Genomic DNA, 16,270 nt, shown 5'->3' with positions numbered 1-16,270 from the left:
CATTTATCTGGTGTGAAAATGGGAAATCATAGACAACCGTCATCAGAACTGCCGACAGTGGGGTACGAACCCACTATCTCCCGAATGCTAGCTGTCAGCTATGTCACCCAAATCACGCATTCATTCGCTCGGTGATCGGGGTAGAAAATTAAAGCCCGATATGTGGCCAAATGTGCACTTCGACGGTGCAGTCAGGACCAACAAAATAATCTGTGGGCAGCAACTGATGCACATGTCAGTGCCTAAAGAGTTCGCAACAAACCTTGAGAAGCAGACTGATGTTTACGAAGGCCCCATAATTGCTTGCGATTAGCGCCGCGTCTCAAAAGAGATCGACTGAAATTTATGCAGTCACATAGGAACTGGCAGCTCCTACAATGGCGTGAAGTGCTGTTCATATATGAACCGTACTTTCGGCCAACGCAGAATGATTGATGTCCGCGGGTGAGAGGTACACTGGCGCGGCAGTCCGGGTCTAGCGCTGGTGTGTTTTGTTGTTGGGTGTCATTACTGTAGTTCGACGGCTGAACGGACTTCGTAGTGGTCAGACAGAACTTACTGCTGCCAGTTAGATACTGAACTCGATTTTGTTATACCCATTGCAGCGGTATAGGGCCCCAGTTTGAACAGCAATAGTACTATGGAAGGATGCATACAGAAGAAGCAACAATGGGTGCCCCACAGGAACTTAGAATCAAACCGTGAATTAGCTCACCATGAGTCCCTACATTAGTACCACTGGGAACTTATGTTACAGGTTATACCGACGAGTCCGACGTTTTTCTGAACCCCCTCAGACTCTTCAAGAAATTACAGATACATCGGCGAATCGGAGAAATTTCCGCAAGCTGAAGTGCGTCGGCAAATTGGATGTGTACCTAGAAGTTTTGAGGCAGTTTTCTAGGCATATGAAGGCTGTATCAGATACTGAAGGGTTTAGTTATGTGAAAACGGGATATAAATGGACGGGAATACCACTTCACTTTAGGACTTAATGTTCAATTTCAGCTTGCTGCTTTTATGTGTGCCATGAGACATGAAGGAGATGTGTATTACTGTTAGATGAAGATTTAATTTGTCTGGTAACACACAACGTATCGCTGTAAACACAGTCCGTCCAACACAATGTGTGTTCCAAATCTCGTCACTCTATAAGTTTTGAGCAACATATGTAGGTCTACTAATCTAAAATTTTCGAGGAATGCATATGGAGAATGCGAAGCAAAGAATTTTAACTCTCAGGGTACCAGTGGTCAGTGATACCATACCAACTGAGAAGGTTCAAATGGTAAACCATCTCAACGTGAATAACTTCTTGGCTACAATGATGGTTGTATCAATGTTATGTATTGAAGAACGTACCGCACATTACTCATATATAAAACCATTGGAATAAGGCGTCTGCCATTTAATTTATATCATCACTTAGAGGGGTATGGAATGCCCTATGCTTCCAATGATAAAATCGGCTTTTTATATTGTACTTTTTCTCTGAAACCACTGAAGGTAGGCACTTCAAATATTTTCAGCTTATAGTTGAATATCTCGGTCTTATACTGAAACAAGCATATTTTTTTAAAGATGATATTATTTTTAAATTTTGGAACTAGATATTTTTGGTATATTTAGAATATATTTTTGCTAATAAAATTTGTAATATACAGAGAAATTACAAACTGTTGTTTCAACAGTTGAAAGAGGTATTTATGTGTACGTCCTACAAATTTAAAGTTCATATATTCAAAACTGGCTGAGAAAATGCATCAAAGTTAACACATTAATGCATGTCAGGTCCATAGCTTGGATTACCTGGATCTTCTTCAAATTCCCTTGTAGTCTCTTCTCGGAACTTCTCCTGTCCTTTATGGATTGAATGGCTATTTTAATGGCATTTTCAGCAGACCTTAGTCTTACCAGGTCACTTCGCAACATTGCATCAACAGTACAACACCCAGCATTCAACCCTCACACTTGCAGAACTTTGCATTTTGTGATGTTTCCCTGATTAAAACTTGAAACAGCATCGCATACACCAATCATTTGTGAACCTCATCAACCATGCCAAGTACGCGAAAGTGAAGTGTGACACCTAGAAAACGTTACAGAAACAAATGAGTGACTGGAGAAGAAGGTGAAATTAATTTCTAGCTGCTGTTGCTGTAGATCCGCACGTTAGTTCCCGTGCAGTCGCATGACGAAATGGCATGAAGCAGGCATTGTCGAGATGGGTGACGTCTACAGGGATATCGTTCCGTGTGCGGGCAACAGGCATCCTAAAATCTTCATTAAGTGCACTGCGCGTTCTCCATTTTTTTATAGTTGCTGTACGTCGCACCGACACAGATTAGGTCTTATGGCGACGATGGGACAGGGAAGGGATAGGAATGGGAAGGAAGCGGCCGTGGCCTTAATTAAGGTACAGCCCCACCATTTGTCTGGTGTGAAAATGGGAAACCACGGAAAACCATTTTCAGGGCTGCCAACAGTGGGGTTCGAACCTACTATCTCCCTAATACTGGATACTGACCGCACTTAAGCGACTCCAGATATCGAGCTCGGTTTTTCCATTGCTGTAAGCGCCATATGAATCATGTACACTGACTGACAGAGAAAATGCAACACCAAGAAGGAGTGGTCAGAACTTTATGCCAATTGCAGGGTAGACTGACGTCACTGAGGTATGCTCATGATGTGAAATGCGCCGCTGTGCTGCGCACGTAGCGAACGATAAATCTGACACGGCGTTGGCGAATGGCCCACTTCGTACCGTGATTTCTCAGCCGACAGTCATTGTAGAACGTGTTGTCGTGTGCCACAGGACACGTGTATAGCTTAGAATGCCAGGCCGCCGTCAACGGAGGCATTTCCAGCAGACATACGACTTTACGAGGGGTATGGTGATCGGGCTGAGAAGGGCAGGTTGGTCGCTTCGTCAAATCGCAGCCGATACCCATAGGGATGTGTCCACGGTGCAGCGCCTGTGGCGAAGATGGTTGGCGCAGGGACATGTGGCACGTGCGAGGGGTCCAGGCGCAGCCCGAGTGACGTCAGCACGCGAGGATCGGTGCATCCGCCGCCAAGCGGTGGCAGCCCCGCACGCCACGTCAACCGCCATTCTTCAGCATGTGCAAGACACCCTGGCTGTTCCAATATCGACCAGAACAATTTCCCGTCGATTGGTTGAAGGAGGCCTGCACTCCCAGCGTCCGCTCAGAAGACTACCATTGACTCCACAGCATAGACGTGCACGCCTGGCATGGTGCCGGGCTAGAGCGACTTGGATGAGGGAATGGCGGAACGTCGTGTTCTCCGATGAGTCACGCTTCTGTTCTGTCAGTGATAGTCACCGCAGACGAGTGTGGCGTCGGCGTGGAGAAAGGTCAAATCCGGCAGTAACTGTGGAGCGCCCTACCGCTAGACAACGCGGCATCATGGTTTGGGGCGCTATTGCGTATGATTCCACGTCACCTCTAGTGCGTATTCAAGGCACGTTAAATGCCCACCGCTACGTGCAGCATGTGCTGCGGCCGGTGGCACTCCCGTACCTTCAGGGGCTGCCCAATGCTCTGTTTCAGCAGAATAATGCCCACCCACACACTGCTCGCATCTCCCAACAGGCTCTACGAGGTGTACAGATGCTTCCGTGGCCAGCGTACTCTCCGGATCTCTCACCAATCGAACACGTGTGGGATCTCATTGGACGCCGTTTGCAAACTCTGCCCCAGCCTCGTACGGACGACCAACTGTGGCAAATGGTTGACAGAGAATGGAGAACCATCCCTCAGGACACCATCTGCACTCTTATTGACTCTGTACCTCGACGTGTTTCTGCGTGCATCGCCGCTCGCGGTGGTCCTACATCCTACTGAGTCGATGCCGTGCGCATTGTGTAACCTGCATATCGGATTGAAATATACATCAATTATTCATCCGTGCCGTCTCTGTTTTTTCCCCAACTTTCATCCCTTTCGAACCCCTCCTCCTTGGTGTTGCATTGTCACTGTCAGTCAGTGTATATCTCCATCAAGAGCTGCATGGAAACAGTTTTGGAAATCATGTAAACTTTTTACATGGACATTGAGATAAGAAACACTAGATTTATCATATATCTTGCTTAGTGGTGAAGCAAGATTTATAAATCATGGCCACGTAAAATTCCGAAACGTGTACTATTGGTCCGTAAGCAATCCCCATTGGCTTCGTCAAGTGGAACTTTAGAGTCTATGGAGTTTAAATGTGTAACTCTTTGTGAATACTAATAAATAAGAATAAAATATCATACATATAATTACATTAATAAATAACATTACTGAAAAACGTAATAAAATGAATAAACTTAATTAATCAAAATGTCCGTAGTGTGGGCGCCAGAGTTCACTAGAATGGATCCCTCGAATTCAGATAGAGCATGATAATTCTTGATATTCCGGGGCGTATACATAATGCTGCGTAGTGGTACAGCTGCTACAGGCCTTACCTAACCTTCTCAAAACGACTAAATAGGTAGGAACTGCGCCTAGGTTCATCAATAACCCCACTGATTATAAAATAACTAACTATATTCTCAATGAAACCCGTGCATGAGCACCTCATCAACACACCAAAATACCCTGATAATCCATAAACAAAAGATTGCTGGAAGACTCCATATTTACAACAACAACAACAACAACAACAATGAAAACAGTGGGAAAACGAAAGCGAGAACTAAGCCACCATTTATAGTTAGTTCGTTGAACAATGTACATATATGTATATAAGAACCCTTCACTGTCTCCGTATCAACACAACTTGCCGATTCTCAAAATCAACACTTATAAAATCACACAGATACTATACCTCGTAATACTGTGTTCACAGACTTTAACACTTGTTGTAAAGATATATACATTTGAGCAACACACGCTTGTCGTTCCTCAGCATAAATTATGGAAAGTCTGAGATATAACACCTCCCAGCTTTCAGCAACATGTAATACCAGGCCACCACAAAATGATACAATACTAAGTTATATGTCAGTCACTTCTCACAAACATAAAAATACTACGGTCCACAAAGAAGACTGCGTTTCACATACGTTTGAAGTCCAGTCCAATATAGTGCAGCAGTGTCACTCCAGAACCGTATATCCAGTTTCACTCCCGTGTATGTTCGCACTACTTCATTCCGTGCAGAGTGTCAGCACTACTTCATTCGTCTAAAATCTGTGGTTCCCGCCGTTTGTTCAACCTTTATAGTCATCCGCATTCCCCTTCCTCTCACATGATTCGTCTGGACTGATCCTCGCCAGCCAATCATGATAGATCCGCTTGTCAAGACCACGCCGTGAACTCCTTCTTGATCCCAAGAAAATGACAAACTCTGGGGTGTTTCACATGAGTCATAGAACTTTCCTAGTGCAACAACAATCTCATCTCATCAGACTGGGATATATACATGACTCCTGCAAAGTTTCCATGTTCCAATATAGCAATGTTTTCCCAGCCGTATGGTCAAAACAAATTACTCATACTACATATATGGAGACCTCCCACCTTGCAAATAAGAATAAATATACAAATGAAATAATAATAATAATAATAATAATAATAATAATAATAATAATAATAAACATCGAATACTGAGAATGATATCCCTCACCTCTACATATAGTGCGAGGCTGTGATGTATGCACTATCACAAATGTGTGGTGTGGAACATTGAACAATCCGCTCATAGGCCCTTTCTTCATACAAGAAACATCAAATTCTCAAAAGCATCTCAACCTCTTAAGAGACCAACTCCCACAGATGTTAGAAGACGTTCCACTGCAGACAGGGAGGGAATGTGATAACATCATGCTGGCTGTCCAGCTCATACCACAGCTTGTCTCTCCGATTGCTTGTAAATCGTTGGGCTTGACGAAGAGGACCTGTAACTTGGCTGGCCTTTTCACTAGATTTGACCCCATTAGATATTTTCTCCGGGGTGAGCCTCCGTGGCTCAGGCGGCAGCACGTCGGCCTCTCACCGTTGGGTTCCGTGGTTCAATTCCCGGTCACTCCATGTGAGATTTTGCTGGACAGAGCGGAGGCAGGGCAAGTTCTTCTCCGGGTACTCCGGTATTCATTGTCATATTTCATTCCAGCAACACTCTCCACTAACATTTCATTTCGTCTATCAGTCATTAATCATTGCCCCAGAGGAGTGCGACAGGATTCAGCAGCCGGCACAATTCTTATCCTCGCCGCAAGATGGGAGCTTCATTCATTCCATCCATGACACAGTCAATGACTGGAAAACAGGTTGTAGGCTTTAATTTAAGATATTTTCTCCGGAGAAGGCTAAACGATACTGCTTAGAAAGACATACCGTCTACACCGGATGATATGTAATGACCTATTACTCATGCCCGTGCTGAAATATCTGATCTTCAATTTTCAAACTACGATACCCCGTAAACTACTTGTAGTTGAATCATGATAGAACACCACTGGCAGTATATTTTAGTCTAGTTTCATTTTTAATGCCAATAGGTATTGTTCTATTTCACAAAGGTAACATTCTGTAATAGATATTCTATTAATGTTTAAAATCTGCATATGGGCTACAATCATGAGCCCTTGGTTACAATTCATTTCTGTTAAAACAGCACATCAAGAGCACCTTCCATTTCAGAAATACCTGCGGTGCAAATTGTATTTCATTTTCCCTGTATAGGATGAGCACTGATAAACGTAACTGTCTGTAATGAAATTTTCTCTATCGAATATTAAGTTTCGATCTCATTTTCTTCATAAGCATAACTCTAACCATGGACTAATCTGAAATCCAGACACCCATTACAAGGTTTTCGTTGTTACTGGGCTCACTTTCGTTTCATCTCTTCCCCTTTTTATCCTTTTTCCTTATCGTTACAACAACATTTAAAAAAACTAAAATTGGCTCTCAAAACATTGTTCACATTTGGAATTCGCAGGGAGGGTAAGCTATTTAATTGACATTTTTTCTTGACATGAGACAGGGGGACGGTTACGAGACACTGAATAATTCTCATAGCCTCAGGTCCACGCGTTCTCCCCAATACCATCTGAGAATATTCCTGTCAGGGTCTTCGCAAAGCAAACCAACGATAGTAAGTGGACACTGTATTGACTGTCCCTTCCTCGCGCGCTATGGAGGTAGCAATGCACAGCTTGCCCTGAGGGGCTGATCCATTCCAATCATTTTCCATCCCCCCACCTTGCATTGACATAATAATGGCGTGCTGCCTTCAAGGATTGCGGCTATTCAACATCTGTCTCCCCGAACTCCGCGGGGACAGCTATTCAATCCCGCCCCTACTTCCGACTCAATTCTCCGTACAAACTACTTTTCTTCTCCTCCCCTGTCCTGCTCGCCTGCGTGCCTTTCAGCTTTTGTATTTACAATTTTCAGATGCACGGCAGCTCTTACTTTTTGCACAGAACAGACGCAGTTCAAAATGTTATGCCATGAAATCAATGCTCAACTTTTAATGATACACTTGAAACTATGTAACTAGGCAATAAAATGTACTCTTCAAAACTTCCTTTCTGCAGACAAAGTCTCCGAAAATAAGTGGAACGAACGAGAGTATTCCCAATTTCACGTGATGTTGACTCTTTTCCATTTTATGCTCTTAACACTAAATTCTTATATTATAGGGTTGAATTATAAAACCATTTTACTCACAAGCATGACTGGAATCTGGCTATTTAATTCAATAATAATAATAATAATAATATCAATAATAATAATAATAATAATAATAATAATAATAATAATAATAATAATAATAATAATAATAATAATAATAATAATGGCTTTACGTCCCACTAACTACTTTTACGGTTTTTGTAGACTCCGAGGTGCAGGAATTTTTCTCCCGAGGGAGTTCTTTTATTTGCCAGTAAATCTGAGACAAAGGTGTTTGAGCACCTTCATATACCACCGGACTGAGCCAGGGTCGAACCTGTCATGTTGGGGTCAGAAGGCCAGCGCCTCAACCGTCTGAGCCACTCAGCCCCGCCTGATTAAATTCAAAACATGAAGGTACTACTTTCACCACAATAAAACAAGATGTAGCACTATCATTATAACAACAGTGAGAAGAGATTTACTACATCACTGATTTTGAAAAACTTCTGCCTTCGTAAGCAATGAGTAGCAGAAAATTCCTTCACGGCAGCTTGTCAATTACAATTCCCTTACGAACTCTTAGTAAGAAATCATGTCCATGCGTTCTACCTTCGCTTACTAAAGGCCCTAGAATTCCATGGCCACCATCTCCATTAAGTCTGTCCGGTAATCAGTGTCACATTGAAATCTGTATTGGTGTGTGTATTTGCAAGTACATAAAATTCGAACGTTCAATTATTCACTAATTGTGAAAACTGTATGGCCATAAAAAACATTCCATAAGATTTAATCTCGGCTCATCCCCGACCCCGTATCAGAAAATGGGACTGAAAGGTTACATTAGTGGCGTGCATTGTTCGAACTTGAGAACCAAGACGAAGTAACATGTGCCTTGCTGCATATGCAACCGCTATCACGCATGAGTGGAACGTGTAAGCTAAAATGCCCGAGTTTGCTGAAATTCGTTCGACAGGGCATGTTAGAAGCGAAGTTCGGTGACCTGCGACGATGACCATGCTTTCTTTACTGACGTTGCGAGCAATGTGGTGCATTCAGAGAAGAGTAAGCCCTTGTTTACATAGAGCAAAGGCCGAGTATTCGGGGTTATAAAAGGATGATGGAAAGGATGAATTAACCATTAGTTTAGAGCTGAAGTTCACCATACCACGTGAATCGACGGACAGCGTTGTGGCTAAAATTGAAAGCAGTGAATATAAACTAATTAAGAGATATGAGTTAAGTTCTGATGTTCGGATGAAATTCCTGTTTGTGGTCATTGCAGACAATCAGCAGGCCAAGTATATCTCCTCTGAATCGTTAAATGCACTGTTAACATACAAATTCGGTGTAACTCATTAAAAAAATACACGTTTGCAAATTTAATGCTGGCTCTTCTCGCCAAGCATTGCCCGGCATTACAAAGCAAACTATAACTAGCGCGAGTTTTAATGTGTGTCAAATATTTCCGACCGTTTAACACAGTTCCAGGAGAAAGCTTTAAATAAATATGGCAAGAACAATTTAATATCGGTGATAATAAGTTTGGCAAAGTTGGACTGACCACATACATTATCCGAGTATGACTACGCAGCGCATAGACAGAGAGTAGAAGCTGTTCAGTAATGTGTTTTTTTACAACAAAATTTACAGATAAAAAGAAAACAAGTTAATGTATATTTGAGGAAGTTTACGAAAGGATGTCCGAGTTGAACATTCTTCAGTGTGATTATAAAGACATGTTTTTCGTAACAGATCAGCGTTCAAACGTAAAGAAAGCTTTTGAGAAACTTAGATGTCTGCTTTGTGCTGTTCACTGCATAAATGAAGCACATTAAGTATTAAACATTTCTTTATTGCCCACCCTAGTTTACACCTTCGGTTTACAGGCAATAAATACAACAAAGGCAAACATGCAAACATATAATATCTATTATAACTCTCCTAAAACTACCTAACTACCTCAGTAAATCTACTACGATGCTCCTAACAAGGGCGGATGTCCTGTCCACATGTTAGGGCACCCACTAGGCTACATAAACAAACAAAATATATTCTATTTTTCAACAAAACAAAGCAAAAAAGAAAAGAAAAAACACAAAAACACACTTACTAAATCTACTACGATGCTCCTAACAAGGGCGGATGTCCTGTCCACATGTTAGGGCACCCACTAGGCTACATAAACCAACAAAATCTATTCTATCTTTCAACAAAAGAAGCAGAGAGAAAAAAGACAAAAACTAAAAAACACACAAAAACACACTTAAACTAATTTGAAGATGCTGTTGAGGCGGATCTCCAGACCATAAACTGCACCTCGCAAAATGAAGCACATGCGCACGTATTTGACGAGACGAGATTTCTTGTGGAAGATGCTCCAGTATCTGTGAACACAATAAAACCCGCAAAGGCTATGGTGAGGTATCTGCACAAAAAAGCGGCCTTGCTGCCCAGCTTCAAAAAACGAATCAGCAAGAAGTAATTAAGGAGTGGAAAAGCCTCTATACGAAGTTATAGTCTGCTTTTAAGCACTATGATCAAACTGTTGCATTTTTGCGAAATCATAATGCTTTCCAAGGGTTACATAGCTTCGGTTATGAGGTTGCAGAACGGATGGTAGCTTTCCTTAAACCATTCACAAATCGCATGGAACCTGAATCAGCACCAACAATTTACTTCATACTCTCGTGGTTCCATAAACTGCGGTGGCACTGCTCAGTCAGTGGATTAGACTGTGAAGTTAATGGTCGACTTCTGCAGTTTAAGGCACTTATGTAATATGCATATAGTCATTACAATAATATTACAATATTCTTAAGTGAAGAGGTACGAGTCTCAACTGTACACAAAATAACCACATCACTATGGCTTCCGCTTCGCCACCTGGAAATGTTAGAAGAAGATGAAATGAAGGCCGTAATGGACGAAGGCAGAAGCATCTGTATAACAGATCCGTATATCAGGTTCGTAATGTAATTTTCGTCCGCCTCTGTGTTGTAGTGGTTAGTGTGATTTGCTACCGGATTCGATTCCCGGCTTTTCCACGAAATTTGAAAAGTTGTACGAGGGATGGAACGGGGTCTACTCAGCTTAGGGAGGTCAACTGAGTAGCGGAAGTTCGATTACTACCTCAGCCATCCTCATAGTGGTTTTCCGTGGTTTGTCACTTCCCCTACAAGCAAATGCGGGGATGGTAGCTAACGTAAGACAACGGCCGTTTAACTACCTCTTCCTTGTCTATCACTTCCAAACTTCCCATCCCCCCACAAGGCCCGTGTTCAGCATAGTCAGGTGAGGCCGCCTGGCCTGTACTGCGATATGAATGCTGGTGAAGATGACGACCTACTGCGCTGGTGGAAGGAGCATGAAATCAGTCTGCCCACTTTGTCAGTAACTGCTAGACGTGCGTTGTTTCCTGGTCCTTCTCTCTAGTTGTATCTATTCGACCCATAAGTCTCACGCTCCAGGACACTGCCCTTGAGGCGTTGGAGGTGAGATCCCTCGCTGAGACCGAGGGAAAACCCAACCCTGGAGGGTAAACGCATTAAGAAAGGAAATATAATTTGCTGTGTTTATTTACTTACGTAATTGTATCCCAACGTCCACCAAATATCTTGTTTAGTTAAAATGAGAAATAGTGTTTGGTCCTTCTGTAGATCCTTCATGTCGCACTGTGCATGCATCGACAAGGCTCCGAAGAAGATCGAATTCAGTGAGTGAATAAGTGACAACTGAGCTGCTTGTCAGGAAGTAGGGATGTACTGCGATGTGAATGCTGGTGAAGACGACGACCTACTGCGCTGGTGGAAGGAGAATGAAATCAGTCTGCTCACTCTGTCAGTAATTGCTAGACGTGCGTTGTGCATTCCAGCAAGCAGCAAGAGAAACTTTAGTAAAGCTGGAATGCTTTTTACGAGTCGCTGGTGTCAGCTAGACCCAGACAAATTCAACGAATTGTTATTAATTCATAATAAACAATAAATAATTACTTTGCAATTCACTCACAATCTTGAGCTATAGTTTCTGCACTAGCCATATATCCTTGGATAGAAAATCTTGAGCAAAGGGGATATTTTTCCATTAATTTTGAGGTTATATTTAAATTTATTATGCTACAATCGCATTAATTTGCACAGATTATACACAATGTCTTTGGTATAGCTGGTAGTGAAATATATGGCTTATGCATTAATAATGTGTATTTAGTTTCCGTATATAGAACAGTAAAATACGCTAGCCAGGAGGATTACACGTAGCAGTACGTGAAATGCATTAACCATTCTCCCAGTACAGTGTAGAAAAACAGTATAAAATATGAGTTTAATTATTGACAGTTTCATGCGTAGAAATGAGTCCCCACTTTACGCAAAAGCGTAATGTTTCGAGAATTAAAGGAACACGAGACAAACTTAAAAGAGTACGGCTAAGCAAGGACGGAGGGAGGCGAGCACTTCAACCTGTGACTGAGATAGCCCGGGAAGGAGTGAGTATCAAGGGTCAAGATCAAACGAACATAGCTCGCCTCGCCTCTGAGAAACAAATTCGGTCGTAGCCATACTCAACAAATATGAACCGAGCATGGAGAGTGTTTTTAACTACATTAAGACACACATAGGCCTACAGTCTAACTGTGAGAAGGGAATTATCTCAGCATTTGCCAGGAGTATAAATATCTCTGTTTCAAAGCTATCTGTGGCTGAGACTCGAATTTGTATAATTCTTCTGACTAAGTATATTCGCCAGAGAGACAGAGCTACAAGTAACTCGTTTTCCTCATCTTCATTGTGCCGGGCTCTGTGGATCAAACGGCTGAGGAGCTGGCCTTCTGACCCCTAATTGGCAAATTCGATCCTGGCTCAGTCCGGTGTTATATGAAGGTGCTCACATTCGCCGACCTCGTGTCGGTAGATTTACTAGCACGTAAAAGAACTCCTGCGGGACTAAATTACAGCACCTCAGAGTCTCCGAAAACAGTGAAAGGGCAGGTACTGGGAGATAAAGCGAATAATATTATTTGCGTGGTAAACTCGAATGAATCATGTTCAGATCACTGTACTTTCTTGAACTTCGACCCGAAGCTAGTGAATTATCTTCCGAGATCTGCATGGATTTCTACCAGGATTTTCAAATTTCCTTGCAAAATAGGAAGAATATTCTTTCTTGGCTAAACTTCCTATACAACAAAGTTCTCAATTAAATTTTAAATAATGAAATGACATTACATCAATATGCTCATTACAATTTAGAATTATGTTACAGAAGCGTCAAAACATTGTGGCGTTCCAGAGTTCAAAGGGAGCGTGCATCTCAAGTGTCTTTGCAAACGTATTGTGCAACGAGAAATACCATTTACACCGTGATACCGTTAAATGACTCGGAATCGTCTCATATTGTGATTGCGAGGAATAAGTTGACATGATTAGCAAATTGCCCGAAGTTCGCTGCTTTATGAGGACCGCTTTATGAGAGACTATGGTCCGTGAAGGCCAGCATGCGAGGCCGATTAAAATCTTCACTGCTATAGTGTCCGCCTCCGTAGCGTAACGGTTAGTGTGATTAGCTGCCGTCCTCGGGGGCCTGGGTTCGATTCCCGGTACTACCAGAAATTTTAAAAATGGCAGGAGGGCTGGTATGTGGTTGAATTGGTACATGCAGCTCACCTCCAATGGGGGTGTGCCTGAAAAGAGCTGCACCACCTCGGGATGAGGACACGAGTTTACTTTACTGCTATAGTTACTGATATTTGGACTGCGTTTGCAGGAGAAATTTCTATTCGAGTCATAAGATATCTTTTACTAGAAGTAGTTTCGATCACGTGTTTCTGTCGGTCAACTACCTCTGCCCACTACAACTGAAGGGCTCGCAACAGTGTAAATAATGAGGTGATTGGAAAGACTTATGGCGGTTTGTGGTATTCAAAGGCAAGAGCCACTATTACGTGGGTGTGAGCGATATACATGGAAAGGCATCTGATACTACGTGTCGTCTGAGGCATATTGGCTCCACACCTATTATTATGGTGTTAAGGAACCGAGTCGTACAATAGATGAACACATTTTAGCATATCACCAGGAATTTGACAGTACGTCAGTCCAATAAACCCTTATCATGTTCGGGGGTCAACACAGGCCTATTCTCATGTTGCACAAGTAACAAAACTTTGGACTTTTGGAGATAATTTGCTAGTGTGTAACAACTGGACAACATTATAAATTTAATTATGAGTAAAAACTGAATATTTCACGTTAATGTTCCTCAACATCATCGAACACAAGCAATTGGCGTGGTAAGATCATGTAAAATGTGTGCATGCTGAGAGGCCTCAAATTAGCACCAACAGGAAGAAAACAGAGGTGAAGGCCGGCCACAACCTGTATCCAAAGTAGCCGTGGGAGAGACCATAGTGAATAATGGAATAAGGTATAATGGAGGTGAATAACATTTCACCGAGGTTTATTGTTGTTTCAGATTTTCATTTTTAACTATGTGTAATGATGATTTTCTCCACCTACATAAACTATATATGTTGGGCTCAGGAAGTTGCTACTGTACATAATTGTAAACAAAGTGAAACCTAAAATTTCCTTGCTTGGACACGACTTAACCACCGTGATTATCTCGATATCAACATTACATCGCGATCGAGCATTTGAGGAACTAGATGGGACGACAGATCCCTGCCTCGAGCATGTGCAAGAAATTGCACTCAATTACTTGTGCATCGTGGGTAGGTATGAATTGCTGTGGTATACTTCACCGTAGAGTCGGCATACGTACGACACTATGCAATACAGAATTCAGGCGTGTATAACAGCAAATCGTGGCTATATAGAGCGCGAATATTTTACTCTGATTACACATCATACCCCTGTGACGAAAATATCAAATCTCTTTCTTACTGAAATCAATTGCGTAGTTCTATTTCCATTATTTCCACTCTAAATTTGAACTCTTGATAATAACGGAGTTTCCACTATTGTGCCTGTCAACGAATATTAATACTCGCGACCTTCATATCTACTGTGGTAGTATATTACAATAGTGGATTAGGGCTAATCTATATATATAAAATAACTTGTCCTGACTGAATGAATGATTCATCATCGCTGAGCCAAAACCACTGGACATAAAGAAATTAAATTTTGGGGATACATTCATATTAAGATGTACGTGCTCGCTAAGAGATGAAAACGGGGGTGAAATTTTAAATTGAGTGTATCTGTATCTCAAAACTTTAAAATTTACAGATGTAAAATTTGGTATTTAGAAACCTTTAAAAATAAGGAATCACGTATTGTTTGTACTAGGAAAATCCCAATAGGAGGTGTGAAAAGGGGTGAAAAGGGGCTGAATACCTTTAACGAGGATACTTATATCTCAGAAACTAAAGATATTACAGACCTGAAAATTGGTGTTTGATTTCTCCTTAAAGGAACATGTATTTTTTGTTTTTCGAAAATCCAATTAATGGGGGGGGGGGGGGGGTAAAAAGGGGGTGAATTTTTAAAACGAGTGTCTCTATATCCCAAAACTTTTAAAGTTTATAGATGTCAGAATTGGTATTTAGAATCTCCTTTTAAAATAAAGAAACACGTACTGTATATTTGTTTTCGGAAAATCCCAATAGGAAGGGTGGAAAAGGATGATAAAGGGGTTGAATGCTTTTAATGAGGATACTTATATCTCAGAAACTGAAGATATTGCGAATCTGAAAATTGGTATTTGGGATCTCCTTTAAAAATAAAGAAACACATGCTTTTTTTGTTTTCTGGAAAATCCAATTAATTGGGGGGGGGGAATTGATAAGAACGGTGAATTGTGTATATATATCTCAAAAATTTAAAGTGTACACATGTAAAAATTGGTATTTAGAATCTCCTTTAAAATAAAGAAACACATATTATTTTGTTTTCGGAAAATCCCAATAGGAGGGGTGAAAAGGGGTGAATAAGGGGTTGAATGCCTTAAATGAGGATACTTAAAACTCAGAAACGGAAGATATTACAGACCTGAAAATTGGTATTTGGGATCTCCTTTGAAAGTAAGAAACACGTATTCTTTTGTTCTTGCAAAATGTAATTAATGGGGGTTAAACAGGAGTGACAAATTGGGGTGAATTTTTAAAAAGACTATATCTACAGTATATCTCAGAAAAGTAAAATGTCACACACGTAAAAAATGGTATTTGGAATCTCCTGTAAAAGTAAAGAAACATAGGTGATTTGTTTTTGGAAACTTCACTTAAGGGGAACTAAAAAGGGGGTGAAATTTTAAAATGAGTATTTCTAGAGCATATCTCTAAAACTTAACACGTTACCGAAGTGAAAAATAGTAATTTTTATCCCTATTGAAAATAAACATGTATTTTTTGTTTTCTGAAATACCACATGGGTGGAGGGGTAAGAGTGACTGAAAAAAGGGTTGAATTCTTTTAATTAGGATACTAATATCACAAAAGCTGAAGATGTTACAGACGTGAAATTTTGTGTTTGGAATGTCCTTTAAAAATAAAGGAATACGTATTTCTTTTTCGGTAATCCAACTAAAAGGAGGAGAGAAATTGAAAAATTAGTTGAATTATTTGTATGAGGATACTACTGTCTCAAAAACGAAAGATTTTGCAGACGTGAAAA

Source organism: Anabrus simplex, chromosome 2 (genome assembly GCF_040414725.1).
Source record: "Anabrus simplex isolate iqAnaSimp1 chromosome 2, ASM4041472v1, whole genome shotgun sequence".
NCBI classification, from domain to species: Eukaryota; Metazoa; Arthropoda; class Insecta; order Orthoptera; family Tettigoniidae; genus Anabrus; species Anabrus simplex.
This window is presented reverse-complemented; position numbering follows the sequence as displayed.